At 46.3% G+C, this 25,256-nt stretch overlaps 1 protein-coding gene across 3 annotated transcripts in view; it reads left to right on the plus strand.

The window, feature by feature from the left end:
- LHFPL2 (LHFPL tetraspan subfamily member 2) overlaps nucleotides 1-25,256 on the plus strand; it is a 598,425-nt gene that overhangs the window by 438,619 nt on the left and 134,550 nt on the right. The gene's annotated exons all lie outside the window — the stretch shown is intronic.

A 25,256-nucleotide genomic window follows, 5' to 3' on the forward strand; every position in this document is an offset into this window, starting at 1 on the left:
CAGAACGGCAGGTGAGGGGATCCCTATACTGAAATCATATCATATGCGTTGCAAAGAGTTGATTATACGGTCGGTTAGCCCTTTCTTCGTTTCTATTGATCTCGTAGGTTGTTTGGAGCAGGTGACCAATGTCGGGATCCCCCCCACCTCCATAAATGGAATGACTCAACGCGTAAACAACCCCGCGTTCAGGGTTTCCCAGAAGAGCCGCGCGCGCGCTGTCCAGTCTGAGTCATTGGTTTGCAGAGGCATTCCTGCTGCGCCACGCTGAGTCACGCTCCCCGCGCAGGATTAGACGCGGCCTTCCGCTTCAGTGGCTGCCATTTCCCTGGGGTCAATCGTTCATTGCTCCGAAGAGCGCTTAGTCGCCAAAGAATGCTCGTAGTATCGCCAGGGGAGTAACATTTAATTGCATACCCTGCTGGTAAGAAAAATAAGTTAAGAGGGATTGCAGTGAAAAAGCAATAACACGGACGAACTGATGGCATCTTCTCTTTTTGGCTTTCAGCGGGTGGACTATGGTTAACTGCCTTTGTTTCACTGATGGACTAAAACGTACTGTATGGAGCAGTGCCGTTTTTAGTTTGTCAATGAAGCCCAATAAGGAGGATTTAATTGGGTAAAGGCTTTTAGCCTGTGTTTCTCCTCTAGTGTGTGGACCCCCCCCCCCCCCGGTTAATTTCTCCAACCCCCAGTGCTCTTCAACGTCTTTTTGCGACCCCTGGCCAACTTTCTCGCCTCTTCCAGCATGAAGTTTACAATTAAGCAGAAGATATCCAGGTCATGGTATGACGACCAGTGGCAATGGGAAGCATACAAAACATCCCGACCCTTTGGTGGCTGCAGAAAAAAAAGATAGATGGGGCTTTGGCATGAGCTCATTAGGGGAAAGCGTGTTTGTCATCTATAGGTAGGACGAGAGGCGCTTCGAACCCACCGTATCACCATATTTTGTTGAAACTTGCCCTCACACCTTTGCATATGGGGACTTTTGCATCCACAGGTCAATTTGGTGGCCACATCCCTGCCCTGAACAAGAATGTGCAGGAAGTAAGGTAATGGACATTTGTACTGTGGCCATTGCCACCAAAGCGGTCACCTGGCGCTGAGGCTTGTCTGAAGAGTTGCTATCGTGTCCACACTTGGGTTTCCTAACCTTGATCTGGGTTTGACGGGGGAAAAAGGAGAGGCAGACATGGAGGGGTTGTGTGAAGTGGGAGAGAGGCAGCACAATGAGAGGAGGATTAGCAGCAACGAGATGGGTGAGGTAGTGCTAGTTTCTGGTTTAGTGCATGGGCTCTCGTGCTTTCTGGATTGAGCATGAATCGTGGAAGGGAAGAGCGAGTTGCGAGTTGTTGCAGAGCATGCAGAACGCTGCTGCCAGCCTACACTCTGGGACCAGGCACGCGCGTCATTTTGTACCTGTGCTACTGGTGTTCCAGGTTAAAATGTCCTTCTGGGTGCATTGGGTGGTGTCAAAGCCGGGGCTTAACAGATGACTTGAAACCAAACACAAGTTTACGCTTTCCTTTTATTTTGTACCACCAAAACAGATATTGGGTTTTGACAAGCAAACTGGATGGGTTTAGGGATTCCCAGATCAGTCTGGCTTTCTTTACCACAGTTTTCCACAGCCCTCCCCTCCTCTGCTCGGGTCCTCCATCTTGGCAGCAAGCAGCCACTCATTTGCTGGGATGTTCGGTTTAAATAGCTGCTTGGGGCCTGGCAATATAATTGCGCGATTTGGACTTGTGTGTGAGCCTTCCTGCTGATTGATTCACATTTGTGTAACTTCCAATTACCATGTGGTTTGTGTTGTGTAGCAGACAGCTCCACTTCCCTGGATGCCCTTTATATTATCAATGATGGCCATCCTTGCCTCCTCATTCTCCTCAACCTCTCAGCCATGTTCGACATAGCAGACAACCAGAGACACAACAACTTTCTACATTCCTGCATGGGTTTCAGCGAGACAGTCCTCTGCTGGTTCAAATCCTACCTTGCTATCCGCCATCAGTTCATCCAAACGGACACCTCCAGATCACCAACACTACCCATTACCGGTGTAGTCCGCAAGGATCCCCCCCCCTTCTCCTTAATATTGAGCCTTTATAGGGAAATGCTCCTCACCCTCCTTGCCACACACAATATCCACATCCAGCAATACACAGATGATACGCATCTCTACCTCAAGATTACGTCCCTCAAAGACATCCACAGGTCAAGGCCTATCTCACATTGATCCAATCCTAGATATCGAGTGCTTACCTGATGGTCAACCCCTCCAATACCAAATTCCTACTGCTTACCAACAATAACGAACACCCTGACATCCAGACCTGGCGCGCTGCTATAACCTCAAGGGCTTCACACCCCTAAGGACCACCTGATACAAGTCCCTTGGGTCCACATAGACTGACAAATCTCCTTCAAGCTGTTGCTCATAGCAAGAAAGACCCAAATGGCTTGGTGCCAACTTCCCCCCATGTGGAAAATCAAGCCCATCATCCCAGCAAGCAAATGTGGATCTGCTGTCCTCATTTCATTCCTCTCCGACCTAGATGCTGGCAACACCCTCCTGCAAGGTATTCCAGCGACCACCCTGGCACTACTGAGATGAGTAATGCATGCTGCAGCATTGCCTTCTCAAAGGACTCAACAAATTTGACAACATAACCCAACCCCCATCAAACTGCACTGACTCGGCTGCAAGCATGTATCACCTTTAAATCCTGCTGTATCATCTACAAGGCAGTCACCCTCAAGTCCCCAACCTATCTCACTAAGAAGCTCAGCATCTCTGGACGTCTATGATCCACTAGAAGCCAAGGATATCTGCAGACTTCAACTCCACCGGAGCATGAAGGACAGAGCCCGAAGAGAGTCCTATACCTCCAGACTCTGGAATGTCCTTCCCGTCTGCACCAGATACACCCCAACACTTCACCATTTCAGGAAGGAGCTCAAGACCATTATCTTCAAGTAATGTCTATTCCTTGACACCGAGGTCCTCACCCCTTCCACTCCCTACCTAACCTTAGACTGTGCAATCTACTCCTGTCCTACCCTGTTTTGTCCTCTACTTTCTTGTAGATCCCTGGCTGCCACATTTCCCACCCTCCCCCTTTGTCAGCTCCCTTGTATTGATCCCTTGCAATCTGCCTCCGATTCCATGTACTTCCACTTATGACATGTGAAGTGCTTTGTTGTTTTCTCAAAGCTAGGTTTGTGCTCAATAAATATCACCATAATAATAACTTCCCTGCAGTTTCACAGTGTATGTGTGCCATCTTGGAAAAAGTATGACCAGCCCCAAACCTTGCTCCAGCAATGCTCCCTAAAGGCGGCCATGCTGTCCCTTTGGAATCTCTACACTAGGGGGAGGCCGTGGCTGCAGTAGCTGCTTCACGACATATGTATCTTCAACATTCTATGTATGATTTCCACGCTATACTAGGTTTCTCATGGCAGGGCGGATTTCGAGTACACGAGGCTAGGGATGGGATGGGGGCATGGGGATCCCGGTGCATCACCTCTGCAGCCTGCAACAGGGACCGCGTAGTGATCCCGGGCTGACCCCACTCAATCCCGGAGCCTCCGCATGGGACTTTGTCAAAGTGTTGTCTCTGTGGTGTGTGTGTGTGTAGTGGACATGATTGGCTTTTTTCATTTCTGCCTTATAAATCAGGAGTGCCGATATTTTGCAAATCTGTCTGGTTCCAGGTAGGTAATTCTTTCTACGCATTCTTGTCCTCTTTCTTGCAATGATTGATGTTGTTGGTGAACTTATACATTTGGTAGTGGTTAAAGGATTTCCTTGGGATCAGTTCATCAAAAGTTTGTGAAAACCATTTGTGGAGACGCTTGTGTTGGGCTTCTGGTGTTCCTGACTGGTTAGTCGGGCAGAGGCCTCATGTTTCCCAGTACCAAACCTGAATAAGCCACCCAGTGCCATTTTTTTCCTTGGTATTCTTTAATTTGTAGCCATACATTTGAAATAGAAAAGACAAAACGAAAGTCCCTGAATTCCCCCCAAAATGGGACTGGATGGCTTTCTCAGGTATGCAACTGGGAATCTTGGGAGCTCTGGTGAGGTGGTGGGGTGGGGTTTGGCTGCTTCCACCTTTTGTGAGCTTGTCTAACTTGTTGGCCGGACTTTATCTGATACTTGTGAATGGAGATGTATCCAGGGTTTATATGGTAAACAGAATAGCGAGTTGGTCGCCTCACTGTACTGGAAGGGGGTGGTATCAAAGGAGCAATCTTTTCGTTGGAGAAAATTCCATCCAGCATCTGTCAAGGTGTGCTTGCACTACCTCTCGATGAAGGCCGACAGTGGCGGGAAACCAGATGTGCGCTGGGAGGGATTTGGGAGCGGTGTTCTCCTTTTCTGGCCTCCAAAAGGTGACTATCCCTCAGTATGGTACAGTGTTGGTGTTCAGCCAAGAGTTTAGCTACTGCATCCGCAAAGTTGTCTAGTAAAACAAGACATAAAGGAGGCCTAACTGCTAGGCTATTATGCAAGTCTATGCAAAAAGTACGAGCATACTCGTCCTTGGCACTTGAGGGGTTAAATTAAGAGGGAGGTTAGTATGCGCGTGTGCAAGGTGATTTCGAATAATAATAGCAGCGAATTGCAGTCTGGGATTTTATCCAGAGTTTGTTTTTTGTCCAATCAGTGGACTCTGTATCAGCCGACCGACATCACTGGCAAGGGGGTAGGTGCAATCGCAAATGTAATCATCTAATCCAATGGCATTGCCTTTTTACTGAGTAGGTTGTCCGTTAGCCAGGTTTCTGTGATAAGAGTAGATCTGTGTTATCGTTGCATAGCAAATAGTTGTCTAAATATCAGAACAGCAATTTGTGCTAACCTTTCGTTACCCACGTTACTTATCGGGCTGTAAAGTTTCAAAATGTCTGCCCTTATTCTCTGTAGATGAAAATCAAACATTGTATGAAAGGTAAATGCCAGTTGCCTGGTCCACTTGTTTCATCTGCCGCGCTAGTAGTGCTTTGTAGCTTTAAGATGTTCACCTCAACATGGCGGGGTTACTCCCAGTTCAGGGCCGTTATTTTCCCATTTAAAGTCTTGAATGTCTCCCTTTCTTTCGCTCGATTCTCACAATGCGTCCACGTCCTTTGACTGCATGCATAATGGATTAGCTGCGTCAAGGCGTCCTTCTTCCTCTCACAAGGATTCTGAATAGCACTGTGTTCAAAAGGAATTAATGCCCGTTTAGGGCTTTGTTAATTGTTCGAAAGAACGCCAACTTGAAACTTGTTTTGTAAGCATATTTATTTTTTCTTTACAAGATTTTTTTTGCTACTGTAAATGACCATGGTTATAAATATTGAACAATTAGAATCTCCATGTTCAGACACATTTGGTAGAAAACACAGCCTCGTGACAGTAAGTAGGCAGATGGCGAAATTGGAATTCCTTTGGAAGGTTTGTGGTTTGCAGCAGACTTTCACCATGGCCAACCCACCAGCCAAACCATTCCCATCTGCGCATAGTTCACCATGGCCAACCCACCAGCCAAACCATTCCCATCTGCGCATAGTTCACCATGGCCAACCCACCCGCCAAACCATTCCCATCTGCGCATAGTTCACCATGGCCAACCCACCCGCCAAACCATTCCCATCTGCGCATAGTTCACCATGGCCAACCCACCAGCCAAATCATTCCCATCTACACATAGTTCACCATAGGTCTCGAGAGGATAGCTCAGGGGCAACATGCTTACCTTAGATGCAAGACGACACAGAGCAGTACAGGTTTTATCCCCGGGTCCGCGCTTAGAAACCTCTAGGTATTAAGCGCGTTTTAAATAACCGATCATATATCGCGGTCAACCCACCAGCCAAACCATTCCCAAAATCACGTAGTTCACCATGGTCAACCCACCAGCCACACCACTCCCATATACACATAGTTCGTCCAGCGATCAATCGCGCTGAATCGCCAACATCGCAACCAATATCACTCAATAAAACACAGATGTGAACCAAACTAGGATGCCTAGCTCTTCTGATTCTGAGGCCCATCGACGTTTGATAGGATGCTTTTCACTTGCCTACGCTCCTTTTCCGTTGCAAGCATTCAGTAAATATTAGCATTCGGTCTTAAAATGTTGGACTTTGGTTTTGAATACATAGCTGGTTTGATGGAGGGATTAAAATCGTTTTTACAAATAAAATAATTCTTAAATGCTTTAATAGTGAAATCAAAAACCATTAACGGCACATCTGCCATGTTCCTCTTCTGAATGCTTTAAAGTGACTTTTGAGGAGGTCTCAAGGAAAATTAAGATGACCGCACCTGCACTTGTAATTTTAAGACCGTGTGGCACATCACTCACTCAAGGTTTAGGCAAGCTGTGGGAATTGGAAAGATCTGTGTTTTCCTTCAGTAGTGCCACGCGTGGGGCGACGGGATGACTTCATGTAATAGGGCCACCACATTTCCAGTTCATGGCGTCCCTTTTGCTAATCCTTGCTACCAATCTGGGTTGTTCAGTGGAATTTAAAGACTACACTGTCCATAATGCATTACCTTGCTAAATGAGGCGAGCACTACAAAAATGGTGTCCCCGAGACATACAGTCAGGTAATACTTGCAGCCAAATACATTTTCATAACCTTCTCCAAACACCCGCCAGTGGCATTTTACAGTAATCTTTGCTAGAAATGTCTTGTGGGGAAACGGTTTCTTTTTAAAACCACAGGAAGATGTCTACTGTTTTCAAAGTTCTAGATCTCAAATGTCATTTTGACTACATCTTCTTTATTTCCAATTGCCCCTTCTAATGAGCCGATATGACCAAAGCCGGCGGGCCAACCCTGTTGGTAACGGCCTGCCCAAGTTAAGGGCCCAAGCGAAGCCTAGCAACCACAAGTAACCTATGCAGGTGCTAATGGCTAATATCATTTAAAAAAGGAAAAACTTACCTTTTCCTGTCCTGTGATGCCGCATTGGCAACATGAGTCAATTCTCAGTGTTGGTTATGATGACATAATCAACACTGAGAAAGGACTCCTGTAGCAGAAGTGGGGTCACCCGACAGGAGAGGGTTTTTTGTTGTTCTCCCAAGCACCCACCGCCCCCCTCATCCCTACTCCCTTCCGAGCATTTAGCACCCGTGTGTGTTTACTTGTGGGTGCTAAGTGGTATGGGGGAGGCGGGAGAGAGTAAGGGAGGCACATTGCGAGGGGCACTGCCATGGAGGAGCTGGGAATACAGCCTGCGTTCTGAGCTCCCGGATTGGGTGGTGCCAATCCGGGATGCTAATGAAGTAAAGGTTCCAATGACGACAGCATGGGTTGAGAAGTTGAAGCAACCAGTCATTGTGGCGGGATCTGATTTGTCGGCCCCAAATGTTGGGAAGGGTTACATTTACATAATGAACACATGCACAGCTCAAAGGGCCACCTGATAAATGGTGTCACAATAGGTCCCAGAATCCAATCAGGCTTCATCAAAGAAAAGGGGCATACTGGAATTGTAATTGCTGGTGATCCAGGATGTGATATTGTTATCCTTTTCACTTGGCGGAGCCTCATGATAGCAATGCAGTGATCTCTAAAAGGAATACAGGCATTCTGGACTGAACACGTTTTGCGAACGTGTGTTTTATTTATTTTTTGGGTATTTAAAATGGGCCTATACACAAGGTGTTTCAAGGCACAACAAGACAAGTGGCGGGGGATGAAAAACCGGGATGAAGAAAAAACAAAAACGGCCCTACTAGGCCTTGTGGCATTCGGATCGTGCAAGTGTAGTGACAAGAAGTGCGGGGGAGAGGGGATGGGGGGGGGGGGAGTGCTGGTCAAGGCAGAAGGGCCCTTGGGTTAAATGAGTGCCAGGGGAGGCCAGGTGAACAGTGCCAGGGGAATTCAGAGAGTGCAGGGGAATGAAGGTCCATGTGCTAAGTGCGAGGGTGGGGCTGGAAGGGCTCAAGGGCCGCAGGCCCAGCCAGGGTAGTGCAGGGGGAGGGAGCACAGAGGGCACATGCAAGTTGGGGGGCCGGGGAGGGGTGTCAGGGGAGTCCAAGTGCAGGGGTATACTGGTAGAGGAGGGCCTGGTGCCCTGTAAGAATCTGAAGGAACCAGGCAGTCAGTCAAAGAGGCAGAGGGGACATTAGCAGGGGGGGAGGAAGAAGCGAAAAGGAGGGTCTTGAGAAGCTTCTGGAACTTGAGGAGATCCAGCTCAAGTCTGAGAGGGGCGGGAAGCCCTTGCAGAGGGAGGCACCTACTGAAGAGAGAGATCTACCCCGCACTCTTTGCTTGGAAAAGTGTCTGATCTGCACAGAGTTGGAGCTAGAAGACATAAAGGCTCTCGCAGGGAGGTATTTAGGGAGAGAGAGTTGAATGTAGCGGGGTCCCAGGCCCCAGAAAGCCTTGTGGATGATGCAGAGGGTCTTGAACTTGATCCTTGCAGCAACCAGGAGCCAGTGGAGAGATTTTAGGACTGGAACGATACAGTCCCTGTGTTTGAGGCCAAGGATAAGCCTTGCAGTCCTATTCTGGATTAGTTGAAGGGGGCGAAGGGAGGAGAGACTGTTGCAGTAGTCCAGCCTGCAGAGGACCAGAGCTCTGGAGACATTGAGTTTCTGGGGGAAGGTGAGGAAACGGAGAATGCCTCTGCGGAGGTGCAGCTGAAAGTGGGCCTTCTTGGCAAGGTCGATGATGTGAGGAGAGAAGTAGAGAGAGGAGTCTAAGATGACACTAAGGTTTTTTGCCTCACAGGAGGGTGAGGGGAGGGGGCCCATGGAGGACGGCCAAAGAGTAGGCGGGAAGGAGGGAGCTGGGGCCCCATTGAGAAGGATTTCAGTATCACTGGCATTATGGCAGAGATCATTAGCAATGCACCATTCCTGAATAGCAGACAGTCAGGAATGAGAGAGGAAAAGGAGGAAGCGGAGGAGGGAAGCTTGAAGGAGAGTTGCCTGAAGTCTGCATAACACTGGAAGTTACGAGAGAAGGTGGAGATCAAATGGGCTAGAGGGGCAAGGTAGATATTGAAGAGCCAAGGCAAGAGGATAGAGCCCTGAGGGACACCACAGGTGGCAAGTGAGATGAAGGAGAGAAAGGGCCCAGTTGAACCTGGGAAGATCGTTCATAAAGAAAGGCAATCAGCCAGTCCAGAGCAAGGTCAATGATGCCAGGGGTATCGCAGAGCTGATTTATAAGGGTGGCATGATTGACTGTATCAAAGTCAGAGGAAAGGTCAAGAAGGTTGAGAACGGAAGGAGAGTTGGAATCGAGATTAGAGAGCAAGTCTTCAGGGGTGTTCAGGAGAGCAGTTTCAATGCCTCTGGCAGCTGTGAATCCAGGCTGGTGGTTGTGGAGACAACCAACAAATGCTGGGAGATGACCAGCTTCTCCAAGAGTTTGCCCAGGATGGGGGTAATGGAGATAGAACAGTAGTTAGCCGGACTGGAGGGGTCGGCAGAAGGCTTTTTAAGGAGAGGGTGCATATGGGAGTGCTTGAGGAGTAACGGGGAGGATCCAGTGGCAAAGGAATGATTGCAGAAATCAGTCAAGGCTGGAGCAAGGGAGAAAATGTTGTCCTTGATAGTTCTGGAGGATCAGGGGAGCACCTGTTTAGATGAGACTTTCATCGAGCGGACTTGTCTAGATACCTCGTCAGGTGAAATAGGAGAGAAATGGGGGAATGGAGGGGGGCCAAGGAGGCCTGAGAGCGGGTGAAGGAGTGGTGTAGAGGAGAGTGAAGACAGGATGTCCTGAGTTTTAGTAAAGAAGTTCAGCCGTGTTGCTGACCCCAGAGATGCGTGCTTGGATATAGGCCCTCTTGTTGAGCAGGTGGAAAGTCTGTATTGCTTTTGGAGCAGGCAGCAGGCCAAGTTGTCAGAGGATGTGCTTGAAGCCTGACACTTCAGCTCAGCAGCTCTGCACTTGCGTTTCAGAAAGGTCACATCAGAGTCATGCTTGGTGTTGCGCTTGGAGGCAGGCTTCATGCGGATCCTCATGACGGGGACAACGATGTCCAGAGTGTTGACTATGTAGAGTTGAAGGTTAGTAAGGGCTTTGTCAGAGTGAGAGTCAGTGGCAGGATTGGGAGGGGGAATGAAAGTGGCGGCAAAAGCAGCAACTGACACTTACTACATAGGTCAGATGGCGAAGTAGACTGGTAGTGTGGGCGGGGGCTTAGCTGGGGGACCCAGGATGTCCAGGTGGGAGGACGGGAGAGCATGATCAGACAAGGACAGAGTAGTGAGAGGGTTGAAGATGGGGATGTCGGCTGAGATAAGTGCATCCAAGGTGTGTCTGGCTGAGTGCATCAGACAAGGGGGAAGAATGGAGAGGGAAAGAGTCAGAGGTTGCAGAAAAGTCCAGAGGCTGCAGTAGGGGATTCAATGTAAATATTGAAATCTGAGGAGGAGAAGCTTGAAGGTGGAGGCCAGGCGAGAAGAGAAGAGGTGAGGTCAGACCACTCCCAGAGAAAGAGGGAGACCCGGCCGCGGGGCCTGTAGATGGTGGTCAGTCAGCGAGAGGATAGGAAAGACAGCAAGCCTGCAGACGAGGCATTCGAAGGAGGAGTAGGACTGAGTGGGTATGATAGTAGCAGGGACCCATTCGGAGAAGATCATGGCCACTCTGCGCCGGACCAGTTAGGTCTGGACTTAGAGAGGATCTTGTAGCCCTACAGGAGGAGAGTGGCAAAACTTGTGACAGAGCTGGCCGCGAACCACGTTGAGGTCTTCAAGGACGTGGCAAATATCAGAGTGTTTGATGGCAGAGCGAGAGTTGAGGGGTAGCCAAGTGGAGCTGGTTGCCACCTTTTTGAAGGTCTTCCGAGGAAGGGTACAGGAATATGGTACACCAATCGGTGGTGGCAGAGGGGCCAGAGGTATAGCAGAAGGGGTGATGGCAGGAGACGGGAGGAAGTTGATGAGAGACAGAAGACTCCTATCAAGGAGGAGGAGGTTGGGCTGAGAGCCTTGGACCATAACAGTGCCATTCCGGTTGACATTAATGATTACCCTAGAGGAAAGGAAGTATGTCAAGGGTACTGCCTACATGGCTTTCTCCTTTTCCTCAAGAGCACCAGGTGTGGTACATGGCCAACAGTGTGAGAGAAGTTCCTCAATAAACACCACATTGGTGCAACACAAGTAGTAGTGCCAGGGGGGCAGCCACTTATAGGGCACTCATGATTCAACAGCAACAATTCTAGGAGGCTGAATGTCCAGGAACTGCGCGGTGCCCGTAGGCTAGCCCCTTAATGGCTTACACCCACCACCGAGGCAATGCATGTTGGTGTGTAGCAATGACCGATGCCTAAAGGATGGTCTTGGGATTTGTGAAACCCCACTCCCCGCTGGCACATGCCCCAAATTGCCAGGGGCTATTGTGGGATGTTTTACCCATGCAACCGAGCCATACCACAAAAACTGTGCATTACTGGCATTGAAAACATCATGATGGCCAGAACTCCCCAGAAAATGAACAGGGAAAACATGAAGAATAGGCAGACACCCATTTTTGCCTATGTTGTGAGCACAGGAGGGCACTGCCTAAAACCACCATTGGGCTACACACACAGTAGCCTAAAACCATTGGGAATGGCAAGGCTGATTGCCAAAAGCAACCCAGAGCTGTTGGGAATTCATTTTCTTGATGTCAAAAAGTTGCTAAAATCATGGGGGTGCAGTACCCGCTTTGTCCACAAACCGGCGCTAGCGGTCTAAACTCTTACAGGAGAGCTGTCTTGCAGAACTGTGCATTGATCAGAAGGAGTCTTAGTTAATTAAAAGTTCAAAGAGTCTCTGTTCATGGGAGGCATTCACACCAGCCCTGAGCAGCAACAGCCCAGGAAATCACAGGTCTCTGTTAATCAAATGCAGAGTGGCCTGCTGGACCCAACACAATAGACCCTTGCAATTGAATGGGGTATGTTGATTTTCAGTGTGGACTGTAAACAGAGCTCTGCCTGGCAGAAGAGACGTGATTCCTGACTGCCAAGTTTCTGGGGGCGGACCCAGACACTTTTTGTGAATTGAAATGAAAGCAAATATATGTTTAAGTTAAATGCTTCTAAAATATTGTACTAAGCTTACAAAAATGTGCAATTTGGAGATCCTTAATCCAAGAAATGTACCCACAATTCAAGACTTGATTCAACTTTGTACCATGTTCTGAGGCAAAACCCCGCTATTTATTGATATTACAGACACTGGGCTTATGCTAGAGACCTAGTAAATTACTGGAATGTGTGTAGGAGGGTGTACATTTGTGTAATTTTTTATACAGATTTAACATTGGTAAACCAACTAAAAACGAAAATAAGTTGTCATTTTTGAATGCAAGCCCCCAGGAAGATCCGAGTTGGGCCAGAACGTACCTTAAGTAATCTGTAATATGTACATGTAATGTCAAACAACTGTGTATCTGGGAAATATGTGTAGTTATGAAAAATGATTTCTAAGGTAAAGGCAAAGGGGCGTTTCTTTAATAGATCGTAAATGGCTGACATCACTCTGACACACTATCCTTTCTCAAATCAGGGACCAAAGAATCCGTTGGCCTATCAAATCTTGAGAGGGTTGGGCATGCAGAATTAGCCGACCCACCCACTTTCTAAACACATAAAAAGAGCCACTGGAAGCCAGATAGGGCTTTCTTTTTCACTTTCTGCAGAGCATTTTGACAGACAACTCCACATCCAGACTTCAGACTTCACATCCAGAGACTCCTGACTTAAGAACAAAACTCCAAGAACTCTAGAGCCCAACAGCTGAACTCAGCAGGCCTTCAAAACCTAGCAACCAAACTATTCAGACAGCAGGGCTGAGCTGTTTGATTCTGGCCTAAAACCCTCTGCCAGAAATACCCAGATAGCAGAACTGACCCAGATCGCTGTGAGCAGAACCAGGCAGAGATCGTCCGTGGCGAGGGAACCGCAGTCCAATCCTGACCCGATCCGTGACGAAGTCGCATTCCTGTCCAAAATCTAGTGTGAGTACCCAGCTAGCACTGTGCCAAAACCAATCCCTTAGTTTAAAATAATCTAATCCAAACTATTTTAACCTATTAGAACTGCCTCCTAGAATCGTGCCATTCTGTCATCTTTAAAACTGATAGCTGTCATTCTGAAACTGTGATTTCATTTCTGAAAAACTACCTTCACAAAATTGTCCGTATCTCCGGAACCGTTTGTGTTAGAAGCGAGTTTTAACTGTCATCATAGAGCTAAGATTCTAAGCTTTCCAACAAGCCTAGAACCGACTTGCTACTCCTTATAGTGCCTCCGTAATTGCGCTCGACGCACGCAACTAAATTGCCGCGATTTGACATTTTGCTTCATTTCAGCCACGTGTAAAAATATTTGTCTTTAGTTTCCTTTGCTGAAATTCGTTTGCAACCTGACAATCATTGATAGAGCATTGCTAAAGTGATCCTGAACTCATTCCCAGTATCTATCACCTACCCTGAACCTCCTATAGGGAATTAAAGCAATTTTAGCACATTTCTCACTTCATTGTCATCACATTCAAAGCATTTTGGGCCTGTGTTTAAAACTTCTACCTGTTTTCCTCTAAGCTTGCTAGGGGGGGACCTGAATTATATTTGATTGCATTCCTGAGAACTGTGTGCTCTCCTTCCATCTCTTTACATTGCATAAAGGGGGGGGTGAATTGCTACCAGGGGGAAACGTGATTACATTGTTTTGGTTGAAATCATATCAAGTTTATTTTCTGTACTGCATTTCATTCATCATTGCATTGTCTTTGAAGCCATAAAAGCATTCTCAGCTACTTTATCCTCTCTATATCACTTCTAAGCCATCAAAAAGAGTGTACCTCTAACATTATCCATTGTTGATCACCATCATCTTCACAAGTATGCTATCAAATATTAATTTATTATAAAAGTGTGATATGTGTATATATATATATATATTGATTGTGTAATTTTCAAATAAACCTTTTAATTTGCAAAACAAACCTACTTCTTGGCTTTGTGGGTTAAGGGGGATTCTAAGAGAGGGGTGTTATATAAGGGTTGTCATCCAGAGTAAACAAACTGGACATAAAAATATATCAATAAGGGTTTCCCTCAGCATCCCGGACTAGGCATTGACTTAGATGTAGTGTTGAATTGAATCCGCTTGCACTATACACAAGCTCATTCCAAGGCACACTCCCTCTTCGTGGGCTATTTTGTGAGCAAAGAGCCATGCAAATACAAAAGACTTTTAAAATATATGTTTTTTGTCTACTGGGGTGCTATCTTGCCACATACGTTGAGGGGGCCCCAAATGTTTTACAATGTAAAACCCCTAGTCCTGGAGCTGAATTCTTACTGCTTAGCAAAACTTCTGGTCAACATATGATCCCGCCAACAATTCCTAAGGGTTTTCTGCTCAGTCACAATTGTCCAATTTCTGTGAAATAACTCCCTTACATATACCTTCCCTACATACCTATACCTATGTTCCCTGCCCCGGTCACATCCCAGGCACGGGCAACTCTGCTCCCTGCAGTGATACAGCTCACAGCTGTACTCACAAGCTGGCCAAGGGAATGCATTGGTCACTCCGTGCACTGGAAAGAGAAGATTAGCCCCCCTGCTGTCCCGAGCAGCTCACAGGGGAGTCGCGTAGAGACAGAGGACAAAATAGAACGCTCCTGAACCCCAATTTATGTAATGCTTATCTGGGAAAGTTCCACAAGAATATAGTTTCCCACGAAAAAGTGTTTACAAGTTCATTTATTAACGTACAATTGAAGGTCACATTCCTTTTGTTTGTGTTCTTTTAAGACACATTTTTTGTTGCAAAATACCGTTTGGCCAAAACGTGTTTCGCTCAATACTTGTGGTTTGTCAGGGTCTAAGATTCTGAAAGTAAGCAACAGCAAAAAAAAAACTCGTATCACTTTCTAAAATGTGTTTTGCTAATAAAACAGTGTGAGATAGTACAGCGCTATGGTGTATGCCGTGCTAGAGCTGACTATGTGGGGCCCGGTGACCACCACTCCATGAGGTAACCGTCAGGCGACCCCGTGGCCCCCTGGGAAAGGGTGCACCGAGCCGCCATGATGAGCGGCTTTCGCCGATGGACCTGCTGAGGCTAACCTGTGCTTAGGCCGGGTTGAATTACCATCTCGGCAAGCTCCGGAATTGCATTCAGCTAGAGTTAAACACAAACTTGACACCCACTTGGTCTAATTTGGGAAAGCGAAATCGCGGTGTTAAACACGGATGTGACGATACGAACTTCAGGAGCGTTTTGGGGTTTGCAGAACAGACCCCTCCCTCGGAACCTTGGGCCCCTGGCTCCCCCCAGATGTTTCTAGAGGGCAGGATGCACCACTGAGCCGACCCGCTGGCACTTTAACAAGGGCTTGGCAGTTCATTTTAACACATCGCTCTGTCTTTGCAGCACCTTTTCGTTTGCATGGGTGAATTGTGATGGCACATGTATAATTCAATATCCATATGTCATACATATAGATACTAACCAAATCTGTGCCTTCTTACAGGCTAATTAAAGGCATTCACAAAATGAAGCTCCTTTTTCAAAGCTTAGTTTACAGCCTTTATGTCGACAGACTAAACTCACACAAATGGTTTGCTTTTATGTTTACATTTCCTGTTTCCTTAACAGCATGCATAACAGAAAGCTGCACATTTGCTGGAAACAATTACAATGTACAGGTGATTTTGTTTTATTGGATGTCTTTAAGTGCTGAAAGCATTTAAATGAACCCCCTTCCCACTATTTTCTGGTCTATGCCTTCCAGCAGCCAGGGGCCTGCGTTACCTGGGAGGTACTTAATGCCCCTAACTCAGACCCGTTTATGTGCTTTGAGACCACTACAGTGGTGAACTGGCCCAGTATAAGCACCCAACAGTAACCGCTACACCGAGGCCATTGCTCAGGCTTACATTGCTTGGCATTTGGGACTGGTCTTTCAGGATGTAGATAATAAAGCTTCAATGGTACTCCTTTGGTGTAACATGTCTGTGTAGGGGCACTCTCCCTTGGTATCCATGGCCACGCCCTGCCGACCCTTGCTACAGAAAGTGAAGTTTGCTCTGATGACAGCCTTGTTAACTTCTGGTAGTTCCCAGCCCTGATCCCGCTTTGTACCTCAGCTGTTTCCTAAGGGTTGCTGAGGGGCGCGTCGGAAAGTAGAAGAAAATAAAAGTGTGAGTTGAGCAAACTTGGAGCCACATCCACGCATGCCAGCAGGCTCGGACTGGCCTATAGGGCAATAGGCCCATGACCGAACCAAAAATGCAAAATGCTGGTGTGGGCCTGTTTTTGGGGTCAAAGTGGGACACTTTTTTGGCCAGTGTGGGCCAGTTTGATGAGTTACATCACTCGCCGGCTAGTCGTTTTGACCAGTGTTGCTGAATAAATATTCTTTAAAATGCACAATTTGCATCACGTTGTATAAGATCCCCCTTGGGTACTATTCAAACAGTGTCACAAAAGGAATGCGGCAAAGTGCCTAGGCTTCCCTTCAGCAAGTGACTGTGCAACTCAATCTGTAACCAGTGTGTGGTTATTTTGAAGACTCGGCCATTTGAACAACATAGGATTGTTAAGTGTTTAGCCCTGAAGACAGATCTGCTTCCGAAATGCATTGGCTAGAAAACACTAGGCTTATGTGTTCACTGCCTTTTACGGAGAAACACAAGACTAAGTCAAGACATAGCAATGACTTGAGGAGACGTTATTTAATGTAACTGTGAATGTTGGAAATTACTGACCGTTATATTTGAAATCTGTTACTAGAGGACAAAGCAAAGAGCACTTTGGTAGGCTCAGCGGGAACTCTGGACCTTTTGTTATGTATGATTGATACCTTCATGCCATAGGGCTTCTGACCAAAGTGTTCCTCAAATTGACTTATGAGAGAGTTACTTTTGAACAGAACTTGCATCAAGTGGTGCCCACCCGAACCCCACTTCCAGAAAAGGAATAAATGCCATTTGCAACTGTGGGACACTTTTTCATTGGTGCCCGAGACAAATTGTGTGGCCCAGTTTGACCCTGCTTGCAAGTCCTCAATCTAGGTAAGTGTAGGGGTGTGGCGGTTTTGGGGTGAAGGTGTTTGTCAAACTGTACCTTATGGATGGTGACGGGGTGCATTATGTGCATTAAGTGAAGCTGCACTTGGCATGTGATGGCAGTAACTAGACGTGTAAGGCTGCCCCTGACATGTGTTCCTGTACCTAAAACATAAGGCATTACAAGCCTTAGGATGGAGTTACTGCGGCATCTGAGACTGCCCTTGGATGTTGGCGCAACTGGGCATGTGAAGTTGCATCTTCCAGCTGGTGACTAGTGCTTGAATATGAAGCATTGGCTGGCTGGCATTGGACGGCATTACTAGGGCACATGATGAGCCTGCGTGTGTATATGATTGCAGCACCTGGCCATGTGGGACTGCATAATTATACCAGGGATATCAAGCATTGATGGGCATTCAGCAGCATTTCCGAGGTAATGTAATCTGCCTTCGCATATGTTCACTGCCTATTGATATGGCAGGCTGTACCTTACACATTATGACTGTACCCAGCATTTCAGGCTGTAAAAGGCTCTAGATGGCAGTATTTGCATAGAGAAGGCTGCACTTGGCATATGATGGTAGTACCTTGCAGCTGCACTCCACCGCACATAGTTAATTATACCTGTTTGAGGCTGTAATAGGCATAAGATGGCAGTATCAGCATATAGGAGGCTGACATGTGACATATTGTGGCAGCACCTGTAGATATTGCTTTAAGCATACGACGCTGGTGTGTCATGCTTCTTCCTGTCACACAATGGCACTAACTGGGCATGTGCAACTGTAGGTTGCATATAACTCCATATCCCCCGGACTATGGTGTTTCTGGGTGTACGCTTATGTTATGAACCCACCTATGGCTTATCAAAGTAGTAGCATACTTAAAATATGGTTGGTAACCCATCCTTTGGCTGCTTTATTAACAAGTTATTTTACACAATTTAAGCTTTTTTTTTTTACCCGCAATATCACTCCAGGTGATGTTGCCAGGGTCAAAGGCCATAATGGTGGTGTTATTGTGAAGTCATTGAGGCCAAAGGTCATGTGACACTACTTCCTGTGTTGTCATCAGATGTGAGAGGTTGCTTCTGCTACCCCAGGCATTTTTATAAATGCACCTGTCTGTAGGGGTCCGTATATTCTCAGGTTTGTTTACTATGTGATTTGTGTAGTTTGCAAGTAAACTATATTAAAAAGTATTATTTATTGGAGCCTCTAAACTGGACATGAATTAAATAGAATGAGATTTATGTTTGGCCGGTCGGACTACCACCTTGGTTATAGCTGTGACGTGTTTTTATTAAATCATTGTTATTGGGTTCATTTGACAACTTTTAAAGAACGGTGGAGTATTCTGCAGTTTGTGTAGTTCAATTTAAACAGCTAATCCTAGCAACCAATGCACTTTATTGCAAGATTGTTATGTGATATCTAGGTGCTAAAAAGGATTGGGTTTATATGAAAAGTGTTCCTTTAAATTGAATTTTAAATTGCTTACGTGATGAAAGATGGTTTTAATTGAATTTTAATCTAGTTTGTATTTTTATTCTGAATGAATTATATTTTCACATTTTTTTTTATCTGAGCAATTAACATTTTTTTTTAAAAAGTGTCTTACCTGCGAAAATGGAGTCTCCCTACAATTGATTCAGTTCACACTGTTTGAAAGAAGCCTTACTGTGGCACTGGCCCTGCCTCAATTCCAAATCATTTGATTCGGCCTGAGGATATACATTTACACCAGTCAGCCGCTAGCGTCTAGCCCCTCTACTGAGGTGGTGTAGCTGTCCCTCTCTAAGCACAGCCACTAGTCTAGTATAGCAGAGTGACATTCATTTCCTCCTCTGCCTCTGGTCATTGGGCTGGGCAGAGGAATGTCCCACATGAGGATGACAAACTCTTTACTGCACCCCTCAGATTCTATGCCACTGGGTCTTCATAATGTAACTTCTGCCATTCTCATGGCTTCTTGGTGCTCGACATTTGCAAGAGCAGAAAGCATGTTAGGGACTAATACAGAAGTAGAGGGAACAGGGCAAGTTTGCTTTGATGCAGTGTTAGAGTGACGATCTGATAAGGGAGGGCTGCGAGTTGTTTAAGTTTGAGCTATTTTGTGAGCTGTCTGGGTTAGTGGTTAATGTATGCTCCAAGTTGATAATGGTTGTTTTGTGTCGTTTTTTGTTGAGGATGGCAGAGAATTGTTTAAAGAGTTGTGTTGGTTTCTCTTTGGTGTGCTAGGTGTGCCGTTTTAAGGAAGTGCATGTAGACAAATGACTCTTGTAGTAGGGTATGTTCCATTGTGTAAACTGTGTAAACCCGTGTTTCATTGCTGGGGTTGTCTGTCGATATGTTGTGGATTAGAGCTGGGGAGGGCAAATGAATTAGAGTTGGTTATTGTTTCCATAACATGCCCGGCAAGCCACCCAATAATCGCCAATAAACTTATTTGTATGTAATGCAATTTTCGCACTGTACCAGTCACCACTGCAGTGGTCTTATAACAATGGTACCTCCTCTGAGAAATTGCCATATTGTGCCCCAGCTGCAACTAATCAGACCATAGTCTATGAAAGAAAATGAAAGGAAGAGGGGCAAGACTGCAAGGCAGAAAGAAGCAGGAATAAGAAAGAGACGAACAGAACGAACAAATAGGGGCAGTACAATGGGGTCGAGATAAATAGAAAGAGGTTGCATAAGTTGGGGTTGTATGTGTAATACAGTATGAATAAATGAAAGGTGCCCTGTGCCAAGCCCCTTCGGTTCACCATCAGCAGACTCCTCTCCTTCTGACTTTCTCTTCTGCGGAACGCAAACCCTTCATCCCAGAAAACAATTTCAGATCTGCTTTCCAAGCCTTTGTATTCTCTCACCTGGGTGGTGGCAATGCCCTTTTGGAGGGGCGTCCGGCAACTAGCCTGGCCCCCTCAGATCTGTCCTGCATGCTGCAGCACGACTCACCAAAGGACTACACAAATTCGACCGCATCACTGCGGCCCTCATCGAACTGCACTGGCTTCCACTGCAAGCCCGTTTACTCTTCAAATCCAGCTGCATCCTCTACAACTCTGTCCCCCAGAGGTCTCTAAGCTACTTCACTGAGAAACTCTACATCTATGGAGGCCAACGATCCACCAGAAGTAAGGACATGTGTTGATGGCAACTGCCCTAGGGCGCAGGCAGGCAAGTCCTAGAAGACAGGCCTTCTCTGTCTATGTCCCAAGACTCTGGAACCTCCTCCCCCTCAACATCAGACTCAGCCCCTCGTTCTACAGTTCAGTAAGAAACTGAAGACCCTCATTGTCATGGAATGGCTGCTCCCTAACACCTAGGTCCACACACTTTCCACTCCCCTCCCTACCTGAAACTGGGTGATCTAATCCCCACGGTTCTTCCCTTATTTGCTTGTAGATCCCTTGCTGAGAAATTGCTCGTTCTCCCTCCCCTGTTAGCTCCCCACTCCCTTGTTTCTCTGCTCCCCTGACACATTGTTCCCCCGTGTGTTTGTAAAGCACTCTGTTGCTTCCCAAAGCTTGGTCCATGCTCCAATAAATACCCGAATAATAATCGAAAAGGAAGTCTAAGACGACGTCTGGTGGTAACGAGCATTTTTCCAGTGATGTCAGCTTACAGTACCTTGGAAGGAAGACCAACAATTAGTGGAAATAGGGTTGTGTGATGGCCCCAAGATGTGCTCAGCAAGCCCTTGAATTGTGGGGGCCAGAATGTCTGAGAGGGGTTTCTGGTCTCCCTGTGTAATGGCCAGAGATGTAATCTGGGACTGCCAGCTGCCAGAAGTGACAGAACCAAGGAATAATGTGTAGAAAAGGTGAATACGGGGAAACCACAGTGGGAGAGAGTGAATAGGGACACGCCAGTGAAGACTGCACTGCCCTGCGAGATGACGCGGGCATGGACTTGTACACGAGGCAGATTTACAAATGCATGTAGTGCAAACTGTGGGTTTTCCGTGCATTGTGTTTGTGCTGCTTTTGTGTGGTGTTCATCTATTAAGGCATGGCACATTTAATTAAACTCGCCGGGGATGCAGATTTTTTTTATACCCGCAATATCACTCCAGGTGATGTTGCCAGGGTCAAAGGCCATAATTGTGGTGTTATTGTGAAGTTATTGTGAAGTCATTGAGGCCAAAGGTCACGTGACACTACTTCCTGTGTTGTCATCAGATGTGTGAGGTTGCTTCTGCTACCCCAGGCATTTTTGTAAATTGACCTGTCTGTAGGGGTCCGTATATTCTCAGGTTTGTTTACTATGTGATTTTGGCCTTACTATATGGCCTTTGACCCTGGCAACATCACCTGGAGTGATATTGCGGGTAAAAAAAATCTGCATCCCCGGCGAGTTTAATTAAATGTGCCATGCCTTAATAGATGAACGTCACACAGAAGCAGAGAGCTTGGACAGAACTTTAAAACAGTGTATATATAACATTATACACATTAGAATGACGTACATTGCTCAGTTTTCTCGTGATCTACATGAGCATTGCCACCTTGCATTCTCTGTAGTCTTTGGTAGTATTTTCTCTTACATACAGAGCACTCGATAAATAACTGCCAACATCATGTGCTATGCCCCATTTCAAGCTTTGGCCCTCCACGCATACCCCATGTGTGGCTCTAGTCTCCACTCCTATGAGGTTTGTCTCGCTGTGCCCCTGTTCGCCAGCACAGTCGCATTCATCACCTCAAAAATAAATGGCTGTTCTCATGGTTGCCACATTTTGATTTTTGCTACAGGTGCAGAAATTCCCACAGCGAGTGAAGCAGAGCGGTACCCACCCCCAGGCCAAAACACGTTTTACAGACACATGTTGCAGCAAGAATTGAAAAAAAAGACATGGGCTTTACAGGAAGGTCTTAACACAAAATGTGTCGGCAACGCTTACTTAACCTGCTGAGCTGTCTTTGCAGGATTCTGCTTTAGGATCCCCTACTGCACCTCCCTCCAATCAAGGCTCAGAGGCGGCATGCCCACTTTGAAGTGAGCAGCAGCTGTTCATTTTGCAAGAGCATGCTCACACTACTCCAAGCCTGCACCCAGCAGGAGAGGAGCCTGTAGACCTGCTTCTCCCAGTGATTTAGAGATGAGCATAGCACTCCATCCGGATTTCTTTTCCTTTAGTCACCACGTGCAAATACTCGCGAAATCTCCATGGTGGCAAAATGACATTCCGGTCCCCATGCTTCCAGGAGAACGGGGGCAACTGTACCCTCTGCCTCCCATGTACTCGGCCCGGCCTGCTCCTGTCAATCCTGCGCACGTCAGCAAGTTACACCGCTTCGAACGTGATCATGTGTTGCACTGTCCATGCCACCAGTCTGCAAAGTCACTGGCCTGTTAGGCGTTACTGGCCACATGGTGAGACTGGCGTTCCTTTGTGTACCCGTTTTGTCAAATGAATGCAAAGAGAAAAGGCTTCACCCTGCATTGCATGTGTGGGTACAAATGTATCCCTGCCATGTCACCTCCTAATGAGCGAGAAGCATGTTTCAATGTCATTAAGCCTGTGGTGGTCTGAGTTAAACTGTGTGCCATGGTCTTTCTCTGGGTACTGTGGTGCCCGTGAGGGATTGTCCATTGTGTTAATGAAGCGGGCACACCGCTTTCATAACGTGTATCCGTTGGCGTTTCCTCTGTGTATATATCCTTTCTAGGAAATCTATGCAAACCCAACCCATGGTTCTAATCAATAACATCTGCAGGGTGTTCCTGCCTTCGCAGTCGGAGCCATGTGAGGTAGTTGTCATTTATTGTCCCCAACCAGTCAATTAAATTAAATAGAAAACAGACGCATTCTAAATCTGGACCATTTTCCCCACAGCACTCGTTTGCTTCAAAGCGCTGTGCACGTGTAACGTTAAGCAACCTACTGAAAATCTGCAGTTTCTCGGTTACATAAATTAAATTAAGAAACACAAAGACCGAGGCGGCGTCAACCGCGAAAATGTACTATGAAGTCCAAAACCATATTGTAGAACTAAAGAACGTCTTTTGCACAGATGTTTGGTGCGTGTATACAAGATTAGTCGAGAGGTGGTGCTGTGCTTTGGCCCTAATACTAAAATGCAGTACACACAATTGGGCCACAGGAATCGCCTTCCAGTCTCTACTTGTGTGTGGGTACTGGGATCGGCTCTCATTTCTCCTGGTTTAGAGGTTGAAGACTCGTCCTCACAAGCAGTCTGCAACCAATTACACCAGTGCAGAGACCCACCTACTGTGAAGCACTTGAGTAGGTTGTGCTTTTGTAAAATAATAAAGTGCCTATTTTTAGGTGATCTTTTTTATGCTCTGAATTCATTTGAGGAATTGTGAGGTTTTAAACCATTTTGGGGTGGTGAATGTTGCCAGACAATTTTAACTGCTCTCTGTATTCTTGTGGCACAGTATTCCCTCGTCTAACACCGCCCGTCACAACAATCCCACCCTAAAATTCTGGTACAAGAACCTGACTCTCTTTGAACCGAATATTCTGTAAAAGTAGTAATTGAAAAGCACAGGCGCTCCCCTATCTTTATGCTGAGGAAGTCGGCCACATTATTCTTCACAACTAAGCACAGGCCGCTTGCTTACAAAACAGCAATGTAACCTGCCTGTTAACATCTTGTTAATTAAATTCAGACTGCAGACAAACATCCATTCCTGTGAAATCAAATCTGACTGTTCTAGACAAATATACATTTGTGCTATATAACGCAAGTGTCCACAAGGCCTTTGACAAGTGTTGGCATTACAGACACATGTTGTAATATACATTTCACTTGGGGTTTCTCTAACACCATCGACAAGTTTTGGTATCAGAGAAAAATATACATTGGAATCATGTAACCTTCGTACTCTCAAAACAATCCTACCCTAAATGTAGTCTATGGTGGATTTCTAATTTGTGCAAATATATGTAAAATACTGGGTGGCATGTTAACCTACTTCGTCTACAGACGTGGGTTTAAACAGAAGCTTTCATCATTTTTAGAGAGTACAACATCTTCTTTTGCAATGTCAAACATGAAAATCCAGCCTTCAGATCAATACTTAATCACTACTGGGCATTAGAAGTCTGCTTAATACAGAGTCCTTTTTTTCTACAAAGAGTTGTTTAGAAAAATTACTTTTAAATTCATATCATTTTCTTGAGAATAAGGTAAATAAAATAACCTCCTTCCCACTTCACTTTAAGATTATAGATTCCACTTCACTTTAAGATTATAGATTCCACTTCACTTTAAGATTATAGATTCTTACTGTTGCTTTGGACTGGGACGGAATTCGACAATCCCAACAAACGCAGCCATATCCTGGCCTCTAATTTGTGCTACTCCTTATGCAAATGTATCATACTAGCCTCCGGACCATATAGAATTGCCAGAACAAGGCTTGGTTGTAAACCCTATAACCGCCGGGTTGCTTAACAAACTTCTTTATCACAGCTAATCTAGACAAGACCTTACTGCCATAATGTGCCTGGGTACTAGCACCGTTCAACGGGTGTTGCCATCTTATGACTGGCATTACGACCATTATGGCATGTGCGGATCTCATGCCTACTGAAAAGCCAAAACGGATGGATTTGCCAATGCTTGTTTTTTTCCTCCTCCCCATCAAATTATCTTTATAAAGATCCATTTCCGGTCATTCAGGCTCTAACCAATCCAACCCGATGTCTCCTCTGGATCCTTCATCTGCAAAGCAACGCGTCAAACTAGTGCCATCCTTTCTTGATCGTTTGGTTTACAGAAGCCTCTTCTGTGGCAATTCACTATAAGAACTCCCCCCAAGCCCTGTTTAATTTCTGAGTCACTGGGGCCTATGTGGCTAAACGCCCTGCTAGGCACTGCTGCACTGTGCCTCCTGAGGATCAAGCGTACACTTCTATGGGACATTGTTATTTTTTTCTGGCCTACCTGTCCAGGTCACTGCCACCTTCTCTACTGCAAAGGTGCTGGGATAGCTTAAGCATGCCTTGGTCTCCTCAATGATAAAGCGTTACTCTGTTCCACCATCTGGAAAGCGATTTGCCATCATCCTCAGTCAGTCTGCTGTATTCCTAAAACATCCTGGAATGTCCAATCAGAAACTAGTTTGTGGGAACCCTCACCAAGCGGGTTCTGCCCTGCTGTTGCGACTGGGCAGTACTGTGAGAGGCTGATAAATAGCATGCATCAAGACATCCACATGTCC

This window comes from Ambystoma mexicanum, chromosome 6p (genome assembly GCF_040938575.1).
Source record: "Ambystoma mexicanum isolate Mex_15411 chromosome 6p, UKY_AmexF1_1, whole genome shotgun sequence".
Lineage (NCBI taxonomy): Eukaryota > Metazoa > Chordata > Amphibia > Caudata > Ambystomatidae > Ambystoma > Ambystoma mexicanum.